At 44.4% G+C, this 21,644-nt stretch overlaps 1 protein-coding gene across 11 annotated transcripts in view; it reads right to left on the reverse strand.

Moving 5' to 3' along the window:
- The window catches only part of LOC102563423 (hypothetical protein), a 718,626-nt gene that overhangs the window by 327,707 nt on the left and 369,275 nt on the right, over window positions 1-21,644 (reverse strand). For 2 of the 11 annotated variants that reach the window (XR_002091121.2, XR_009460818.1), the window contains 2 exons: window positions 13,318-13,436; window positions 7,895-11,911 (listed from right to left, as the gene is read on the reverse strand). The exons of 8 other annotated variants lie outside the window; for them this stretch is intronic. The gene's annotated coding sequence lies outside the window, so the exon portion shown is untranslated. Of the gene's footprint in view, window positions 1-7,894; window positions 11,912-13,317; window positions 13,437-21,644 lie in introns of those variants that run through there. One more of the 11 variants, XR_002091123.2, reaches the window with a different exon arrangement.

Genomic DNA, 21,644 nt, shown 5'->3' on the forward strand with positions numbered 1-21,644 from the left:
GCATATGCCTGCAGTGGCTCAGACTAGAAGCTGGGGGGCACTAGAGCAGCCCCCCTTCCCCTTCCACAATGCTGAGCTGAGGAGGGGATGTGGCCAGTGCCCAGCAAGATACTCTGATTAAGGAAGAGTTTAAACCCCAACACTGCCTGCATAGTCCCAGGCTTTTACCCACTCACTGCTCAAGGGGCAGGAGTGTTGCCACGCCCCAGCCCCGGGCTAGGTCTCTGAGAAAAAGGTGGGGGGCAGTGCATGCATTTGTTGATGATACTGAGCTTTTTAATCTCCCTCTCCCTGCTTCTTCATACTGTCTGCAAACCTGACAGGTGAGGGAGCCAGTAGGGAGCTGTTAACACAGCCTTCAGCAGTGCATCAAGAACACATAAACCTCTCTCGTTAGTTCAAACTCTTCTTAAACAAATTTTCCCAAGGAAAGAACAGAGGGACATTACCAGCTGACCTGTTGATTAGCTCAAAAAAGCCCTAAGCAAACACTGTCCTGTCTGCCTTTGTCCTGTCCCAGTGAAATTGGAAATATAGACACACACAGACACCTCTCGGCATTAGCTAGCATACAACATGCCTAGGGTCCATGTGGCTAGGGTCCGTGCTGTGGAAAATGGGATAGAGGGAGTGGGGGATGCCTGCTTGAGTAGCGAGTGGGGAGGGCAGGGGGAAGCCAGGCAGACCGTGCTGTGCCTGCAGTACCCACTGGAGCTCCAGCTAGGGAGCAGAGGGGCAGGGCCAGCCCAATTCTCTGAAGCAGAGAGCACAGCCAAGCACAGCCCAGGGCTGCAAAGCATCTGGGATGCTGGGGGACTCTGGTTTAAAAGGGGGCACTTGCCTGCCTGTACACTAATGCCAGGAGCCTGGGGAATAAGCAGGAGGAGCTCATCCTCCTGCTCAGTGCAAACAATTACGATGTCATAGGGATAATGGAGACCTGGTGGGACTCCACCCATGACTGGACCACGGGGATAGATGGCTATACTCTGTACAGGAGGGATCGTGTAGAGAAAAGGGGCGGGGGTGTAGCTCTCTCTGTTAAGGAAAGCTACGCGTCCCTGCAAGCCGATATTGGCAACCAGGGTGGATGGCTGGAGACCCTCTGGGTTAAAATCCGTGGGGAACACGGCACAGGGGACACAATGGTGGGAGTCTATTACAGACCTCCCACCCAAAGTCCTGAGCTTGACCGGAGTTTGCCTAGGAACTGGCTGAGGCAGCTTGCTCCAGGACCATGGTTGTCATGGGTGACTTCAATTACCCAGACATCTCGTGGGAGGATCGCTCAGCAAAATCTGAGCGGTCGCAGAGCTTCCTCTCGTGCGTGGATGACCTTTACCTGACTCAAGAAGTCTATGGGCCAACGAGAGGCAAAGCGCTGCTCGACCTGGTACTGGCTACTGGGGATGACCTAGTCGGCGACCTAGTGATCGATGGGAAGCTGGGTGACAGCGACCACGAGCTGATCACCTTCACCATCCGCCGAAAAGCTGGCAAGTCAGTCAGCAACACGGAAGTCCTTGACTTGAGGAAAGCCGACTTTGACAAGCTCAGGAGGCTTGTCAGTGAAGCCCTAAGGGACTGTGACCACAGGGAGAGGGGAGTTCAAGAAGAGTGGTTGCTCCTCAAGGGAGCGATCCTCAATGCACAAACTAAGTCTATACCATCTCGGAGGAAAGGCAGCAAGAGGGCACAGCAGCCCCCCTGGCTCTCCAGGGACCTAGCAGACCTCCTGAGGCTAAAAAGAAAGGCCTACAAAGGATGGAGGATGGCAGTCACCTCCAAGGAGGATTATTCTGCACTGGTCCGGTCCTGTAGGGAGCAGACCAGGAAAGCCAAGGCTGCAACTGAACTCCAGCTAGCTTTGAGCATCAAGGACAATAAAAAGTCCTTTTTCAGATATGTGGGGAGCCGGAGGAAAAGCAGGGGCAACGTTGGACCCCTGCTGAACCAGATGGGACAACTGACAACTGACACCCAGGAAAAAGCCAACCTATTAAATAGGTACTTTGCGTCAGTCTTTCATCAGCCCCATGGGACGCCCATGCCCACTACAGGGCCGGGAAGTCCGGGTGAGGGTGATCCCCTGCCCTCCATTAATGCTGACTTTCTGAAGGAACACCTTGAAAAGCTGGATACCTTCAAGTCAGCCGGCCCTGACAATCTTCACCCCAGGGTACTCCAGGAGCTGGCGAGCATCATAGCCTAGCCTCTAGCGCGGATCTTTGAAAACTCTTGGTGCTCTGGTATAGTGCCCGAAGACTGGAAGAAGGCCAATGTGGTGCCTATTTTCAAGAAAGGGAGGAAAGTGGATCCGGCTAACTATAGGCCCATTAGCCTGACTTCTATCCCGGGGAAGATCTTAGAAAAGTTTATTAAGGAGGCCATCCTTAATGGACTGGCCAACGCCAACATCTTAAGGGATAGCCAGCACGGGTTTGTTGCGGGTAGGTCTTGCTTGACCAATCTCATTTCCTTCTATGACCAGATGACCTATTACCTGGACAAGGGAGATGAGATTGATGTCATATATCTTGACTTCAAAAAAGCCTTCGATCTGGTGTCCCATGATCGTCTCTTGGAGAAACTGGCCAATTGTCGCCTTGGGTCCTCCACGATCCACTGGCTGGAAAATTGGCTCCGGGGTCAGACCCAAACGGTAGTAATTGATGGAAGTCACTCATCGTGGTGTCCTGTGACCAGTGGGGCCCCCCAGGGCTCTGTCCTTGGACCCATACTGTTCAACATCTTCATTAATGATGTGGACACTGGAGTCAGAAGTGGACTGGCCAAGTTCGCAGATGACACCAAACTTTGGGGCAAAGCATCCACACCAGAAGACAGGCAGATGATCCAGGCTGACCTGGACAGGCTCAGCAAGTGGGCGGACGAGAATCTGATGGTGTTCAATGCCGATAAATGCAAGGTTCTCCACCTTGGGAAGAAAAACCCACAGCATCCTTATAGGCTCGGCAGTGCTATGTTGGCTAGCACTATGGAAGAAAGAGACTTGGGGGTCATCATTGACCACAAGATAAACATGAGCCTGCAATGCGATGCTGCGGCTAGTAAAGCGACCAAAACGCTGGCTTGCATCCATAGATGCTTCTCAAGCAAATCCCGGGACGTCATTCTCCCCCTGTACTCGGCCTTAGTGAAGCCGCAGCTGGAGTACTGTGTCCAGTTTTGGGCTCCACAATTCAAAAAGGATGTGGAGAAGCTTGAGAGAGTCCAGAGAAGAGCCATGCGCATGATCAGAGGTCAGGAAAGCAGACCCTACGATGACAGGCTGAGAGCCCTGGGGCTCTTTAGCCTGGAAAAGCGCAGGCTCAGGGGTGATCTGATGGCCACCTACAAGTTTATCAGGGGTGACCACCAGTATCTGGGGGAACGTTTGTTCACCAGAGCGCCCCAAGGGATGACAAGGTCGAATGGTCACAAACTACTACAAGATCGTTTCAGGCTGGACATAAGGAAGAATTTCTTTACTGTCCGAGCCCCCAAGGTCTGGAACAGCCTGCCACCGGAGGTGGTTCAAGCGCCTTCATTGAACACCTTCAAGATGAAACTGGATGCTTATCTTGCTGGGATCCTATGACCCCAGCTGACTTCCTGCCCTTTGGGCGGGGGGCTGGACTCGATGATCTTCCGAGGTCCCTTCCAGCCCTAATGTCTATGAAATCTATGAACCAGGAAGGGGTCTGGGACAGACATTGCATAAGCCAGTTGGATCCAAATCAGTTAAGGCTGATACTACATTCAACCAGCTTCATCTTAACTTCAGTTTCCAAATGGCTGAAACTGGTTTATGTTCTGATCGCTTAAACCAGTTTGTGTATAATGTCTGTCCCTAGCCTTAGTGACTTACTCTACAAGTCCCACTGAAAATTATTAACAGATAAACTGAAATTTGAACTGAAAAGATGGAGAGGAATCTAAAGTCTGTCCCATGGAAAAGAAAAATGAAAATACTGAAAGCATCTCTATAAGTAAATTTCATTTAAACTGGGACTACAAGAAGTATTACTAATCATGAACACATTAGCCAAGAGTTAAGGTGGTTGGGGTGTCTTGGTTGTGTATTTTCCCAAACCTTGTTTGGCCTTTCTTGCTTAGCCAATAATCACAACAGCCTTGTAATACTTTTACCCTTGAATTCTTAGTATGTATTCAACCTTCACTTCAGGTGAACATTGTTTTGTACCTAAGAATTAGAACCGGGCACATTAAAAGTCCTAGTACAATGCAGGAAATAAAATTAACGATAAGGCTCTAAAGTAGAGGAGCTACCTACACACGATCAACCAAAAGTGATTATAAAGAAGCAAACTGTTCCAGGAACATAATAAAGGACAAATGTTCTTTGCCTGTAAGCTAAAATCAGAAGGGCACAGTGTAGAGATAGGTACACAGCCCTGTATATACTAGACTGTCTGAAGTGTTCCACAGTTTCATTTATTTGTATTTTGTATAATTGCTAAATTCCTGGAAAATTGGTAACTCTCAATAAAACATAAAGCAACAAGCCTGAGGGCTGTTACAAGAAAAACATTAGGTCCTTCCCCAACAAATGAGCCTCTTTATGAGGGGCACCCAAGATTTCAAAAATAATTAAATAATCTTAATTGTTGCACATGCTGTACCAAATAAAGTCCTGATACAAGTAGATGCAACTTTACTGACTTTAATTTGGTTCAACCTGCTTACACTAGAGAAAATAAAAATACACGAGTGCATACATCCCAAAACCTGTCATTTTACATCAACTCATACCTACATATAAATGAAATCTTTATACAGACTGTGTGCTGTTTGTCCTGAGGACCCATTTTCAATTTATAATACATCAATTTCAACTAACAAAAGGTACCTCTTTTGCAAAATAAAATGCAGTAACTGTTGTTAACCAAGGAAGACACAAACAGAAGATGCTTTAATTAATCCTATCTAAGGAAAAGCTTTGCAAACAGATATGTGGGCTTCTGCTACATGATAGGTTGTAGATTCTACATGCAGTTGTAATTTGAATATACATTATACTTAATAAAACCACAGTTAGATCTCTTGTCCTATTAAAACAGCATTCTACCTTACTGGGCCTGAATAATTTGTATAAAATTGATTGGTACAGTTCTTAGTAGAAGCTCTAATTGCATTCCTGGTATAACTTAAAATGATAACCTTATCTTAATTAGTAGCATGCTACGGAAATGCTGCCGAACGTCTCTGAGGATCAACCTGCATTTTTAAACAGAAGCCTTGGGCTTCTTCTTTTAATTCCATGTAGAACACGTGAGCCTACGTTAATTTATCAAAAACAACAAAGAAAAATAATCAAATTGTGACAGCACAAACACCACTGTCATCTTCTCTGGTCATGCTGTATGCATTTCTGTTGGCAGATGTAGATGCACATGCATATATAGGCATGCAGAGACATAACAAGCACAGTTGGTGCCCTAGGCAAACCCAGGGTGGGGGGCACAGTCCAATAGTGCAGGGAGGACATGCATGGGTTCTGAGACAGAGGGCTGCACAGTTTTGAGTGCAGGGGGACGTGGGGGTGCACAGCACTCTTACCCATGTCAGGAACTTATAAAAAGAGTCCCTGGGTGAGCAGCAGCTGATGCTACTGCATATTCTGCCTGTTCTCGCTGCTGCTCTTAAAGCAGCACCAGCAACGGGGAACCTTTTTTGGGTACATGGTATAGGTAAGCCATGGGGCTGCTCTACGTGCCAGAGTATGATCGCCACAGGGGTAGGGGATGATTCTAGCGTCCTCCTAACTTGATGCCCAGCAGATGCCCCTCTCAGGTACCCCTTCTTATGCTACTGCAAGCATGCATGCAAAGAATATAAGCAACATGACTCTAAGGGTCTTCTATCCATATGGGTGGGAGTATGTACATGTACTGATTGTGTGAACAACATATTTCAGTCTTAATTCATAAAGAATCCTCAGTAAAGTAAATGCGCCACACATTGGATACTGGCAAGATAAGCAAGCATAAACAGCTGAAACAAAAGAAACTTTTGTATGACAAAGTTTAAAACTGCATGAAAACTTCACCATGGATATATTTCAGAATTAAAAAAAAATAAATAGAAGGGGGAGAATCCACTGAATTAAAAAAAAAAAGTCATCACCACCTTCAAGAGGACCAAGCAGTCCAAGTACCCCATGAACAGCATCTAATCATGACAAAGCAGAGGGAACCTCAAGTGGTAACCCCCAATCTCCTAACACAACTGCCTCAGGGGCTCATCATGGAACCAGATGCTGCCTAACTACCTACTTCACAGCACAGCTTATGAGTGCTGCTCCTTTGTCTGAACAGAACAATTCAGGTACAATTAGGTTAGCCAGTGGCTAGCTGGTTGGTTTGTTTCTTTATTTTAACTATAAAACCTGTTTTGTTTTTTTATTTATTTTTGTACTATGAAATGTTGGCATGCCATTTTTGTTTTAGGTAATTAAACATTAATCAGGTTATTAATCAGATTTTCCCAGACATCACCTAATCAGGGACAGCAGTAGTCACTGGGCAATGCTCGTCTACTAGCAGGATGTGATACAAGACTTGGATGTTTACAGCAGAGTGTAAAATGTTCCCAACATTAATGACATCCCTTACCGCTGTCTGCACTATAGTTCCATTCAGAAGTCTCCATAAGTCCTACCCAGCTCACACTGAAAGGAACAGAGCAACTTCCTTTGACAGTAAAGTCAGAGGTAAGGCTACATGTGCATAAATACAGCTAAATAAAGATACAGAGTTATGCAGGTCAACATCATGCCTGGGGCCAATAAAATTATTTTGCATACTTGTATCTTAACAGGAATAACTGACTGGTATCAGTGAAGAATTCATTTCACACATGAACTTCTCTGCTAAAAGGAATGAAGCTACTGCTAATTCTTTGGGGCCGAGACCATCCTTACAATGGGTATGTATATAGCTCACCGGAGTCCTGATCCTTCCATCTGACCCCAGGGGTTGCTTACAAATTTGATAAACAGCAATAACAAAAACAACAATATAGTCTTAACAGAGAAGTGTTTTGGACATAATTTTAAGCATTCCTATAAGTACGCACAGTTTAATACATGTACGTATGTGTGTGTCTGCTTTAAATGTCCATGAAATTCCATTTTTGGACATCTATGAAAGATTAAATACTCTTCAGAAACAGTAAGAGCCAACTCTTATCTGTGCATTTTCAATCAAGAGCAAGATATGTTAGCAAAGTAAACACAGATGAACACCAGCAAGCATTAGCAGGCTGAACTAGCAATAAAACCCCATGTGGACAACATACATCCATCAACACATACTTTAAAATAACAATATTATTTCTCTTCTTTAAAAATGATTCCCCATAAAATTTAACTTGCTTCTGGTTTCATAAGTCTGACAACCACATACTGAAGGGTCCCCTGAATTTGGCCAAATTCTTAACCGTTTACGATAGCAGAGATTCCCACAATTTTCATCAGTTCTTATTTATGGCATGGCTGTGCAAAAGAGGGACTGAATGAAAATCATCAGTTATCTATGACTGCCTGCCTAATGTTTCTGCTTATTGCAATGCATAAGAAGCACAACTGAGATAACCTCTGGTGTGATCCCAGACAGTCTTTTAGCTAGTCCTTATAAATCCATTCATCACCTCTATGAAAGTCACTGCCTTCTTTTAGCAAAAGATAATGTATGTTATTGGGATTATACCACTGCATGCAGAGTCATTAAAGAAAGATAGACCAAAATTTATGACCGAGTCTGTGGACAGCAGGGCATTATTTTAACCATAAAATCACAATCTACAAGGAGAGTGGCCCAAACTGGAGGAGCCATTAAAGACTTATAATTAGCATCAATCAACATGACACTACTGTTGACATCTTTATTACTTTAAATACACTAATCAAATACTTCTGTGTTCAGATAGAAAGATTGATAGGCAGAGAGACACAGAGAACATCCCTACAGAGAGCAATTTTAAATTATCTATTCAAAAAGGTAACAAAAAAGCATCAGCAGAATAAAAATGAAAATACAATGCATTGACTGAAACTGTTCAGAGTTAGGGTTCTGGACTTGGAGTGGGCAGACTTACATATCTATTACAGATATACAATCTCCCCTTAAAAATAATTTGCCCCCACATGCCTCAGTTATATAACCTAGAGAACCCACCTAAATTAGATGAACAAATAATCCAGAGGATATATCTTTGCTTCGGGATATTCTCTTTAAAGAAATTAAGTAGTTCAGTAAGTCTTTACCGGCACACACAATTTTCTCTCTCTTTCTTTACATGCAGGAAGTTAGAGGAAAGAATGTCTCGGTGTTATTTACATAATTACAATTGTGACTGTCAATATTATCTAATTGCATCAACATTCAATTTCATACCACATAGATGCTAAAATATGCTGTTATTATTGAAGCTCATATAAATATTTCAGCATTAATGAACAAGAAGCTGTTCAGCATTTCTGCCACCCCTCAGGCCCACATGGTCTTGTACCTTAATGAATACATTTTTGGGGAGGAACTTCTCTCTCAACTGCATGCATAGCATTGGTAATTGTGAATGGCAGTTTCTTAAACCTGGGTTGGGAACATACCAAACACATGCAAATTCTTACTAGAAGAAATGTCTCATAATGAATTGAAAAGAAAGTGCTACCAACATGACAAGAAACGATTTTAGGGAATCCTAAACAGACCACTTAATGCTCCTTCTTATTATAGACAACAACAACAAGAACAATTTATTGTACAATGAAAACTTCTATATTTCTTTTGTTTCAATTTAGCTATAATCACTACATAGTCCAAATATAGAAGCTAGTTTTGAAAGGACATGTATTATTCGCTTTGATTTGTTCCTCTAATTGGAAATCTCCCCTGCATATGAGGCTTTCTTCTATGCCTGATTTTTTTAAGTGGTGGAGTGGCTTCTTTAAGAGCAGTGACTCTCAACCAGGGTGCTGCAAGATCCTTTTAAGAGTGTTGTGTAATATTAGCACTGCTAGGTGCACAAATACCAACACATGTAAAACTAGAAATTTCAAATTGGAATCCATACCATCAAAAATGTTCTGGCCTGCTGTGGTCTGAGATCTTTGCAACAAAAGAATTGTTCTATTATTTTTTGTAGTAAGAGTGAAAGCTAAGAGCTGTCATTTTCTGAGGGATGCCTTTATTCTAAAAAGGTTGAGAACCACTGTTTCAGGGAGAAATGAGAGGTAATAAGCTTCACCAGCGCAATAAGGGTAAAGGAGTGGAAAGTCTGTGTGAACAATTTGAAAAAAAATCCCTCCAATAAAAAATGTAACGACTTTGCAATTCTATAGTAATTTTCATTTGAGAGTTTCAAATATTCACTGACGGTTAAAGCTCAAAAATAGTAAATAACTTCAACGTGGCTTCTAAAGGCAGTGTGTTACAAGAGTATACTCTCCATTTCAACATGATAGCCTCACAGAAAGTTAGGTAATGAGAAAAATGCTGTAATTTGTCTATTGAAAATCCAATTAGTTTAAGCCAGTATTTATCAGATCACTTCCCTTAAAACATTTTACTTAATTTTTAAGCGAGTTACAGTAATTTGGATTGAACTATCCTTCTCTCACTTAACTGTCCAATCTTTCAGACAGTTCAATTGACTTTCAAACACAGAGGAGCTCTATAAAATGAGGTGGGAGGCTACTAGGCATATGTGAGGGTCCCCTTGCATTAAAACAAATTCTCGGTTATCAAATGACGAAACATATTGAAAGCTTTTAGAGGAAAACATTTCAAACTGATGAAAGAGCACACAGAAAACGTGGAAGCAAACAGTGCATCTGCCAGACAGGATCTGCTATGCATCATACTAAAGAAGCACAGAACTGGCTACTTTCAGTCTACCAGAAAATTTTCCCCACGCCGCAATTTTTTCCCTTTTATTGACTCAGTGGGAACAGTACCATGAATGGAAGATTGTGAAAGATCCCATGAAGTTCTTTTTGAGATTGACCTTATCATTTGTGAAAAACAGACAGCCACAGAGTTTACTAGATATGAGTCAGCTATGGTCCAGCCATATCAAAGGCTGTAATGTGTCTGTAACAAAACGGCTGGCAGTAAACAGGAGTTGCGTGAAAGGGAAATGACACACATCAGGGTGCAGTCACTTCCTGGTCTGAGCATTCTGTCTTTGCCAAAACAAAAACAATACTAAAAATTGTGCAAACATCCTCCATGACAAAAGGGTAAATGTACAATACATACGAGTATTGTTCACAAATAGCAAACTCTGTCAACGTCCACATCCAAATAGCGTGACACTATTTTCCAAGACATTTACATAACAAATACCAACACCTTGTGATCATGTACACGTAATATATGGTACAGTATGGCCTGTATAATGGCCTCATTTTCAAAAGTACATGTGAGCTTTTGTACAAACTCGATGTACCATAGTATGCGCGCAAAAGTTTAGACTCAATCAGAAACAAATCTGACTCATGATATTATCTGTTAATGCCTCTATCATGCACACACACACAGACAACATTATTGACTCAGTTACTATGATCTCAATTTTCCAATTTATTATATTCATTTGTTCTTGGTGAGAACCAGTGTTCTCGAGTAGTTTTAAGACAACTTAGCACTTAATTTAAAATTCTTGTGCAATCCATCTGAATAGACTGTGAGGTCAGAGCAGAATTCTTATGAGCTTATTTTTGTAGTTAGCACTTGAGTCATCATTGCTAACCAAGTTTTCTGAATTTTTTTCATGTATGCTTCAAGATACAAATAGTGCATGTCCTCTCTCTTCACATCCACACATATGCAAATTACATACACTGCATTTAATAAGTATTTCGGTGTAAAAAATAACCTCGGAAATGAAAAGTAATCATTTCACTTTTAAATTCATTATGGTGACTTTTTCCAAAAAAATCACTGGCTGTTCATGGTCCAACATCAAGTTGACCTAACTGCTGGCTACAGTCCAAAGCTCCTATTTACTATGATGCTCATAGTCAACAGGACAGAACAGGTAGTGGTAGAATCTTTGCATTTTAGGCACACCTTATAAATTTGCCATGGATTAAGAACGTGTGTGTTCAGCTGGGTGACATTTTTTGGCATATAGTATACTCACCAAAAAGCATGATTTTGGTAGACTATTACCTTTTGTAATATTTGAGTGAACCTTGGCAAAAAAAAGGCGGCAAAAATAACCAAAAAATTCAGTAATGCGGAGAGATTTCATTTTTACATTTTAATTTCAAAGTTGATTTAAAGGAACTATTTTGGGTCCATCTTGACCTGAAATAAAAACTTGGTTCCTTCAGTTCACAAAAAATGCCTGAAAAGTTTTCTTTTCTTGCTGCTCTAAAATGATTTCACTTCAGTTTGTTGGTTCTGCCAACAAACCCAAAAAATCTAATAATTTAAGTGTTCAGTCTAGGTTTCATATATAGCCAGTGACTCATGAGTAGACTACAATATAGGAAAGGACATGTTTATGCATTATTAGATACACACATTATAATCTTGAAAGTCCACTATAAAAACCCCAACAAACCACAAACAAATTTGTGTGCATGTTTGCGCACACATGTGTGTATACATGTCATGTGGTTTTGTTAGAACATTCTTTTTAGCAGTTTCTTCACCATTGCTGCTGGTAACAGTCCTTCAAGTCCTTGAGCCACTATTACTTCCTGCCTCTCTCCTCCCTGAAGAAATGCAAATGATGCACTTTCCTGCAGCAGGAGAATCTTACCCACTACCCCTTGGGGAAAACTAAGGTAGAGGTGCTTGTAAAATCTTCACATGCGTTTGTCTGTTCTTCCTTCATTCCCCCATGCACTTTGCACCTGTGGAATCTTCAGCACCTTTGGGGAACACATGGTCATAAGCGGATTAATGCATGGGGGCCCAGGGGCCTCTGCCAATCAAGGCCCCACTCCCCCCACCCGGGGTGCCTGGGTTCCCATGGGAAATGGCAGGTTTCCCCTTGCAGGTGGGCAGCATTGTAGCCTGCATGGGGCTGCTGGGAGCAAGACACAGGGGGTGCCGTGTGCCTATGTGCATTCACTGCATGCCTGTGTGCGGCCACACGCGTGCACATGTCCCAGAATACAGCTGGGCAATATGGAGAGCTGCTCCCTGCAGGTAGGTGCATGGAGGAAAGGGTGTGGGTGTGTAGATTGAGGCCCCCACAGTGAGGGAGGGAGTGGGGCAGGGACAGGGGCAGGGGACACTGCCCAGCCAAGGCAGTGCATGGGACCTGGGGCCAGGAGCGGGATGGAGCAATGGACAACTCGTCCAGGGGCCATGCGGGGAGCAGCTCCTCGCCACTGTGCACACCCTTGAGAAGAGGCATGGGGGGGGTATATGCCCCTCCCATATTTGTGCATGCATGGGGTGGATGAGGGCTGCTTGCTGCAGGCATGGGGCTGTCTGTCCTGCTGCCTTTGCCTTGGGGGCCCTGTGCCAACCATGCACCCCCTGCTTGCCTGGTAGCCATGGAGATGGTGAGCTGTTCCTTCCACTGCCAGGCAGGCAAGGGGTGCATGGCCCCTGGGACAAAGGCAGCAAGGCAGAGAGCCCCAAGCCCACCCTTCACCCCACTTGGCTCCACTCTGGCCATGCGGGGTGGAGCAGGAAGCAGGGAGGAGAGGCAGGCATGTGCCACCCCACCCCCAGCCCACCATCCAGCCTCTACTGAGGGCAGGGGCAGCACCAGTCTCTTCCTGGTGGGAGGCTGGGCTGGAGGCTTGGGGGGTTGTAGCCACCCCAAAATTCACCTTAACCCCCCCATAGTCACCCATCCCAGTGCTGCTGCTGCCACCCACCTGCCCCATGCAGCTGAGTCTGCCCCACTCCCACCTACTCTTACCCCAGCCCTGGCCCATCCCCCCCCCTCCCCAGTGGGAAGAGGCTGGTGCCACCTATGCCGGGAGCATCACACCTTTGTGGGCTCAGCTGTGTAGGGTGGGTGGGCAGCAGGAGCACTGGGAGGAGTGGCTACTGGGGGGAGGCTAAGGCAAATTTTGGGGTGGCTATAGCCCACCTAGATCTCCCCTATTGCCATCTCTGCCCACAGGGTACAGACGCCTGCCCCACCCTTGGCAGCAGGGCCCCAATAAATCTTAATACATCACTGCACATGATGGCATGTGTTCTGGATACTTTTTAGGGAAAAAGAAACGGGAGGAGAGTGGAAAAAACAGCAAAAGTTTTTCATGATAAAAGGTACTTATAAAGGTCTGAAAAAAAATATGAAAAATCTTACTACCCTTGGAGGTCCAAGGAAGAAGACAATGTCAGAGTACTTCACTGGACTTCAGCACAAGCCATTGGGTTTAGTTTTCACTTAAGATAGAGGCTTAGCTTGCCAGGGATCCTTGACAGGCACTGGGGGAAGAGAAAAGAATGTGTGAAGGAGCATAGGTAAAGTGTCACAGTACATCAAGAAAACTGGAAGGGAACACAGAGTGCAAAGGTATAAAGATAGAGAGTGCAATGGGGAATGGAAGGGCTGGGAGGTAAGGGAAGACCTCAGAAGTTACAAGGGGTGAAAGAAACCATATACCATTTGCCTGGCCTTCTCATTCACATCCTACAAGGTAGAACCATTCCATGCCTGGGCATAAATGAACTTCTCTTTCACTTCCCAGCACATGCAACTCTCACATTGCCAGCCTGCATCCTCCCCTAGCTTGTTCCCTTCGCAGCTAAGTCTTTCAGTGCTACAGCTGAAAGACACTTTCACATTCTCTCTTCAGCAGGTGTAGCTGTTCCAGCCTAAAGCCACGTGAAATTCAGTATCTTATGTATGCTTCCTTCTCAGGTGGAGAATTCAGTATCTTATAAAAGGATTAGCCAGAAGTTTTGGAGGTCCTTGCCCAAATACAAAATTCCTTGGGGACGGTTCTGGATGAAAGGTGTTTTATCAATACAAGATACTACTATAACATGTTCTGTATTTGAACTTTTCTGATCACTGATCCAATGAATGAAGAATATATGCAAAATTTTTGTCCTGACATACTACTTCCCTTTTCTTCCGTGTCCATCATAATCCACCCAACTCCATGACATGTCATTTAAATTAGTGAAAATGTATGCAGCTAGAGCAAAGGCCTTTTAGAATTGTCTGAGCCAATAGTATTAATCATCATCTGAGATTTCAAATGATAACCAGGAGACACAGCAGTCGTGACAACTCTGCAACATGACAGACTATGCAGAGCAACTTGGGGGAAAAAAGAATACCCTTTTCTATCTGCCAGCCTTTGTGCAGTTAGGGAAAGCATGTTAATAAGCATGTTCATTTCAATGGTCTTTATTGTAACAATCATTTTCTTGCTCTGCTGGAAATTTTTATTATATTTCTTTAGAGTAATAATATTAATCAAGGCAGTGACATGTGGCATTATCAAGGGAATATCATAGCCTATTCAAGCCACAGCACCATTTGTGTTCTACACACTTCTGGGCTCTGATTTGTTAGAATTACCTTGACCAAAGAAAATACATCTTATTGACTGAATGCCACTAGTTCCAAGGCCTTCCATTTAGATAAAGACAGAAAAAAAACCTAAGAGTTTTTATTTGAGCATCTGGTGGACATGTACAATAAGATGTTTTGACATATTCTAAAAATGGTCAACAAACAAGGCCAAGTTCTTTCATTTGACCCATGTTAAAACCAACAACGCTGCTTGTCATCTTAGTCAGTACTAACTTTAATCTTACTTAATCATGTATATAGGAAAAAATTGTATCCATAACTTTTTGTACCGCCCAAATTAGTAAAATGCATTTTTATACAATTGCAACTAGAATGCCTTAGACTTTAACTACTTGAAATACTTGGGATGTATAAAAGAGTATGGATAAAATTTTAACAAGTATTTGGGCCGCTTGTTCTCTGTGCCAAAGAAGACACTTAAGCTCGTGTCTGAAGGCAACTTTTAGTAGAAATGAGAATCTAAGCTAGTCTTCAAGGCAAGGGTCACTTTAAGCCTAAGGGAACAGTTACTGATATGTAAAAAAGGAAAACTGCAAAAGAAGGCATTCTTTTCCTCTTTTAAGGTTACTATTTTAGAGTTTAAATCTGCTCTCTCTTCATCTGATAGCCAGAGGCTCAACTTAAAATTTTGATGCCCTGGGCAGCATGGGTTGGGAGGGTGGGGAAATGAGCATTTATCTCCTTACGAAGGGGCTCCTACCTCACTATAAGTTCTTTGAACGTGGGCTACTGTCATGGCAGCGGCAGCATGGGATCCCTTAGTGGCTTCCATTCTGGCCCTGCTCTGAATCAGGGCCCAGGGTGGTGTCCCAGCCCCCAGGTTACACTCCTGCTGGTAACAACTTATTTGTGTAGGTTTAATTAATCTTGCCTAGTATAGTTAGGGGGACCACAGATCCCATTTTCACACAACAATCTTGTTTTAAACACCTATCCAGGCATCCAATTGGTGCCTTCAAATCAATGCTTTTGTCCTCGGATAGCCACTGTCCCAATAAAAATGGGACTGTTCCCTGTTCTCCAGTGCTTTCTCCCCACCCACTCACCTGAGACTACTGCTCCTGCTCTCTGGTGAGCTCAGTTATTGGAGTACTTAGAGGCAAATGAGCATGCTGGAGAGGCAAAGGGGCTAGTAGGAAAATCCTGTTTGTGACCATGGAAATATGGTCACCCTAAGCATAGTAGTCACAATTGCCTAATGTACCATGACTGAAAAGCCCTGTTTTAAGCAGTTGAGACAATCAATTAGTAACCATTTTCTTGTTTTGTAAATTCAGTGTTAACTACAGTGTGTTTTTTGTTTTATTTTGTTAACATACAGGACAGTGTGGTACATCTGGCACTCACTCAGACCTGTAGTCTATGGTAATGCCGAGTATAACCAACAGAGTTAACTTGGATTTCCCCGTTATTAGTAGAGTATGTGAAATACATCATTTTATAGCCGAATAGACAGTTCTGATAGGAAGCCAAACCTGTCAGAACTGGTGTGTTCATCTGTCTAGCTGCAGTTTTTATATGAAGCAAGTCATAGCCATATGAAGCTCTGCACAAAACTAGAGATCACAAATTTCCAGAAAAGAAAATAGTGTTTTTCTCACTCTTTTCTTCTGTATTAGAGTAGTTTGAGTTGTGTGTGTTCATGTATTCATTTCTTTATCTTCATTACCTTTTAATATATGAACTTCTGTTTTCAGGAATGCTCTATAGAAAAGGAAACCCAAATACTTTCCCACTAAAGCACAACTTTTTTCTGGCAGAGGCTACATAGCTAAGTTCAGGTTTACTGCTGACAGCGATCCATTCATGGGACCTAAACCTGAGCCTGTCCAGTTACATTATATCTGAAGTATACAGTTGTCTTGAGAGCTACTGGAAGGTGAGACAATCTGTGATGCAGCTGTCTCCAGTTTATTAAGTGGCTGTAAGTTAGATCCAGGGCTTTAAACTATGCTTCGAATGAATGGGAAGCCAGGAGAATTTGTGAAGAGACAATATTACATCTTATTAACCCTTTTGTAGCAGTTGCCTCGGAAACAATGAGTTGCAACATTCAATACCAAAGCAGTGGAAATGAGGATCCCCATGGGTCAGTCCTCATCTGAGCAAAGGTGAGGATGATAAGGGAAAGATAGAAGCAAGCGTTTGTTGCTATTGTGGCAATCTGTATATTCAGCAGTGATTAGGTATTGAGTAAGGCCTCAATGGTGATGATCTGCATTCTCGTGCCCTTGAATCCTGATAGTTTTAACATATTGGCAAATGTCTCAGACCATCTATCATCTTTGAGTCTGCCCTTTCCTGGATCCAATTTAAGCCAATAAGCCATTCACCTTGATTTATCCCAGCAACTGGTCATTCTGGGACAGGCAGAGGCTGAGTCACCGGAGACTGATTCAACCGAGTGCCATGCACATGATGCTAACTCCCAAGTCTGGATAGTCTCTCATTCTCTTTAAGTAGTTTCATGCAGACTGTAAGGAGACACAAAGACTAGTGACCTTTGCATGACTACAAGATGGGGAGTAGGCAAAGAATCAGAGTTGGATGGTTATGACTTCAGTTCAGTGGAAGTGCATGTCCACTATATGGCAACACATTGTAACATAAGCATCATAGCACACAGGGGAGACAAGGGCCACTTGCTTCCTGGTATGGCCCATCTAGAAAGGAACCCATATTGAGAGAATCTGAGCTTCAGAGCACAGGAAGAACGTGGGGCAGACATTACTTTGCCATTTAGTGAAAATGAGCATACCACATGCCAGCTCATGCTTGAACTTTTCTGAGTTTCCCAAATTTCTGCCCCATTTGGTGATTACAATGATATTCCCAATTATAGCTCAAAGAGAAAAAATGTGTATACCTATATTTTGGGGCATGTTGGTTGCAGCCATGTTGGTCTTCATGCAAGGTCAAAAAAAATGCCACAAGTTCTGCAAAAGAAATTCCAGTGTGCAGTGGGGCATATACTGGAGAAAAGCAGATCATGCATGAACTCAACACACACACTAACTGGGTAAATAAAGGAAGGGCTGCAAATTTACCATGTCAGCTACTCTCTCTGTTGATGCTGCCTCTGTAACAGTTGTGTCCTGAACATGTGCCAAATAACTCTTGGCACAGGCCCAGTTTGGCAAGCCTACATTCTTGGCTGATTCAAATTCAACAGTTTCAAGACACAGGATATAAAGCAGTTGTCTTTGAAAGGATTTTGCTTTAGAAGCGGTTAATACTTCAAAGAAAGAATAGGAATGCAAGGATGGGTACAGGGGATAAAAGACTGGAGGCCTGTGGAGGATACACTGATTAACTCAGGATAAATAAGGGGGAATATGGACTCCTGAGCAATGGTGTATTTATTAAGCTTCCAAGCACATACTTGTACTGTGCAGGCAACACCCAATCATAATGTCTGCTGCAAGCATTATATTCATAGCAAAGCAGGTTGGAAGAGGAGACCTCAGGTGGTCTTGTAGTCCAATCCCATGCTAGAGGCGGGAACATCCCTATCCAAAACATCTCATACAAGTCCTTGTCTAACCTGTTCCTAAAACAACAGACTCAACCCTGCCACTCAACTACAAGGAATATTACCATAAAAAGTGTAGAGCAGCCACACCTATCACAGGTAAAGGAGGGAGATAAGAGCTATCAGTGTCCAACTACTGCAAGCACTGTTAAAATGAAGAAGAGATCCAAGGAAAGTGGCTGTGCCACCTGCTATAGGCAAAACCCCCCACAGTCCATACCAAACAGATTGTGGGGTCAAATTCCATAGGAGAACAATGTTTCCATTGTTCATCCACCAAACTTGATGGGTGCTACCTAAAAGAAGAGTATGTATTAAGCCATAGAGTACTCTCCATGCACAGGCAATAATGGGATTTTCAAAAAAGTTTGATAACATCACATTTATGGTGCGATTAAGGTGTTACTCACAACATAAACAGTAACCCTGCCACATGTTAAAGCCAATTTATAGTGCGATAATACAGGAAGTGAGCTGCAAAAATGTTCCAAATATAACGTATAACATATTTTGTCCCATATTACGTCTTAATGATACATATGACCCAAGACAGATCCAGATGCTAAGCTGAATGTTGGATCTGGCCTGGAGCAGCCCCAGGGTCTAGGACAAAGTGTTCATGAGCCCAACATCAAGAAACGTCTCCCTGCTCTTGGGCTCACTTCACCCTGGGCCTTTAAAAAGCTTCTATGCATCTGGAAGCCCAAGCTGAGCACTCATTTAAGTACTTAGGGCACCCATGGAAGCAGCAGCTGGGGAGTTCCCCCCTCCCCAGCTGCTGGCACTGCTTCAGTGTGGAGCACAGGAACGCTTAAAAAATGTGGTTGTAGCTATGTTTTTAAACTAACTCAGGTGCTTAGGCCCAGTCTCTGGCTCCTGGCACCCATGAATCTTTAAAAAGCATGCTGAGGTAGCTTGCCATGTTCTTTAAAGCTCCCTGGGTGCTGGAAGCTAGAGACCACAAAACCTTTCCCTTCCTCCCCTCCTTCCCTGCTCCTCACACATAGAAATAGCAGCTGGGGAGTGGAGAGCTCCCTGTTCCCCACTGCCATTTCCACAGGCACCCAGTTCCCAACTTCATGCCTATTTTTTAAAAGGTGCTCACCATCCTGCTTACCACCCCTCAAGATCTCAAGCTGCTTGTGCTTGAGGCAAACCCCTCTTTCCTTCCTGGGCCAGATCCAGCCCAAAGGCCATAGGCTGCCAATGCTGGTCGTAGGTAAGGTCTTGATTCAGTCCATTGTTGACATACTGTACTGTCTTACTAGTATAGGCTAGTGATATTTCCGTGACATTTAAAAGCAGCCAGCTGGTGCTCAGTGAATGTGTTAGGTGCTGTCATAATAATGGCACCTGTTTCATAATTGGTAGGGTCGGAAGAGACCTGAGCAGATCATCAAGTCCAACCCCCTGCCATGGCAGGAAAGAATGCTGTGGTCAAACAACCCCGGTGAGGTGTCTATCTAGCCTCCTTTTGAAGGCCCCCAGGGTAGGAGCAAGCACTACTTCCCTTGGAAGTTGGTTCCAGATCCTAGCCACCTGGACTGTGCAGTAGTGCCTCCTGATATCTGTCACAACCCAAATTTGTGATTTTGTGTTTTGTGTGTGCTTCGGCACTGCTAAATTATTTTCCCACTAAATTGCAGCTTCTTTGCACGGTGGAGTTTTCTGCTGCAGAAGAGAACCCCGGTGCAGCGGAGAACTTCCCGCCAATTTGAAGCTTTCTTTGCATGGTGCATTTCTTTTTGCATCTAAGAAATGCTCGGTGCAAAGAGTTCCCGCCATTTGTACTCAGATTCGAGCCACATTACTGGTTCACATTAATGCACACGTGGCGGCTAGCGATTGGCTTGGTAGCCATATAAAGAGCTTGGGTGGTTTCCGCCCAAGTTGGAGAGAAATTGGAGGACTCCACGAACATCAGGAGGAGGAGACTTCATGCTGTGTGAAGATTTCTAAGCGCTGCGGATCCTCACGGACCCAACGCATTTCTTAAAAGGCAACGGAGGCCTGACCAGCCTCTAGCCTCTCCCTGTTGCCGATAGATTCCTAGACGTATCCCTTCCTGCACGAGAAACTACCAAACCCACGGAGCTTCAACAACTCCGTGGGAAAGAACGAACTTGTCATAGTCCTCTAACGAGGATTTAAGCAGAGCTGTGCCTGGAAACTGTCCAGCCTACACCACGACCATCTTTGGTGTAAGTAAACAATCTTTAAATCAACCACTATGCGTCCGTGACTAATTCTAGCTCGCCCCGGTCTTCTCCGACCCCGCGTGCCCGGGCTGCTGGCCACAGCCCGCGTGAGCAAAGACGGGCCCGGATCGCTCCCGGCCCGCACATGGCGACAAGGATGGGATCAGGAAAAGACACGTTAGAGCTAGAATTGGTTAAGAACTGCCCTTGGCACAATAACCAACGCCAAGTGAAAAGCTTTGAAGAACTGGAGGGGCATATTGCTTACCACCAGGCGGGAGGAACGGGTGAGAGATTTGTCAGCGGACGCCTGTTGCTGAAGGGAGAAGAGGGAGTCTCCGAAGACGGAGCCCCGAGAGAGAGGGAAGTGTATTTGTTCCCCGCGGCGTTCGGGTGTATAATGAGGGATGAGCGGGTCCTGTTCAGGCCCCTCGATACTGTGTCCCTCGCCAGAATCAACCCGGCGGGCGAAGTGAACCCGACCCTCACCCGGGAGTGTGCCCGATGCCTACGATATGCTCAGGAGAGTGAAGAACCGGTGCCAATCGGCCGGTTCTCCCCTTTCATGGTGGCGTCTAGATTACGGGGTCGCAAGCTTCCATCCAAGCTCCGCGAAGATCTGGAGACGGAGGAACACGCTGCAGATGAGAGGGTGGCCCCGCAGTACGACAAGGGGGGAGAGTTAAGTGCAACTTTTCATACGATCACTAATTTAATGCACCAGAATTTAAGTTTAAAAACCCAGCTGCAGATGGCTATTCAAGCGGTCAAAGAAGCGGCTGAGAGAAAGGAGCCTGAAACGCCAGCCCAAGATGGTGCCGAGCAAGAAGGAGACCGCGTGGAAGAACCGGAAAAGAAGGGTGGAGCTTCGGAGGAACCCGCGAGAGTTCGGTCAGCGACTCCGCCCATCAACGCAGCATCGTCTCCGGCAACTCCGCCTAGCGATGCAGCGACGCCCCTACCGACCATGCCTTCCTGCTGACGAAGGAGAGAGTCAAGCAGAGGAGTGCATCCGTCCCTCCTGCCTGAAGCAGCAACAGCAGCAGTAACTCCCGCGGCAGCAGTTCAGCCTGTAACAACATCAACTCCCGAAAGAGCAGCTTTCCCTACAACAACAACTGGTTGAGGTACCACTGCTTACTATGCTTGTACAAGAACTGAGTTACAAGATTTATGTAGAGCATCAAGAATACAGCCTGAAGAGACTCTAGTTGTATGGTTGGGACGTTTGGTCATGGAACTTGGATCCGACCTGCTGAACCAGGAAGAAGCAAGCTTCCTAGTTAGACAAGCTTCGTGGAGTAGAGGACATGTGACTGACATGGACATGATAGCGGTCAACGTTCACTGGCCTATTC

Source organism: Alligator mississippiensis, chromosome 3 (genome assembly GCF_030867095.1).
Source record: "Alligator mississippiensis isolate rAllMis1 chromosome 3, rAllMis1, whole genome shotgun sequence".
In the NCBI taxonomy this organism is placed as follows: Eukaryota; Metazoa; Chordata; order Crocodylia; family Alligatoridae; genus Alligator; species Alligator mississippiensis.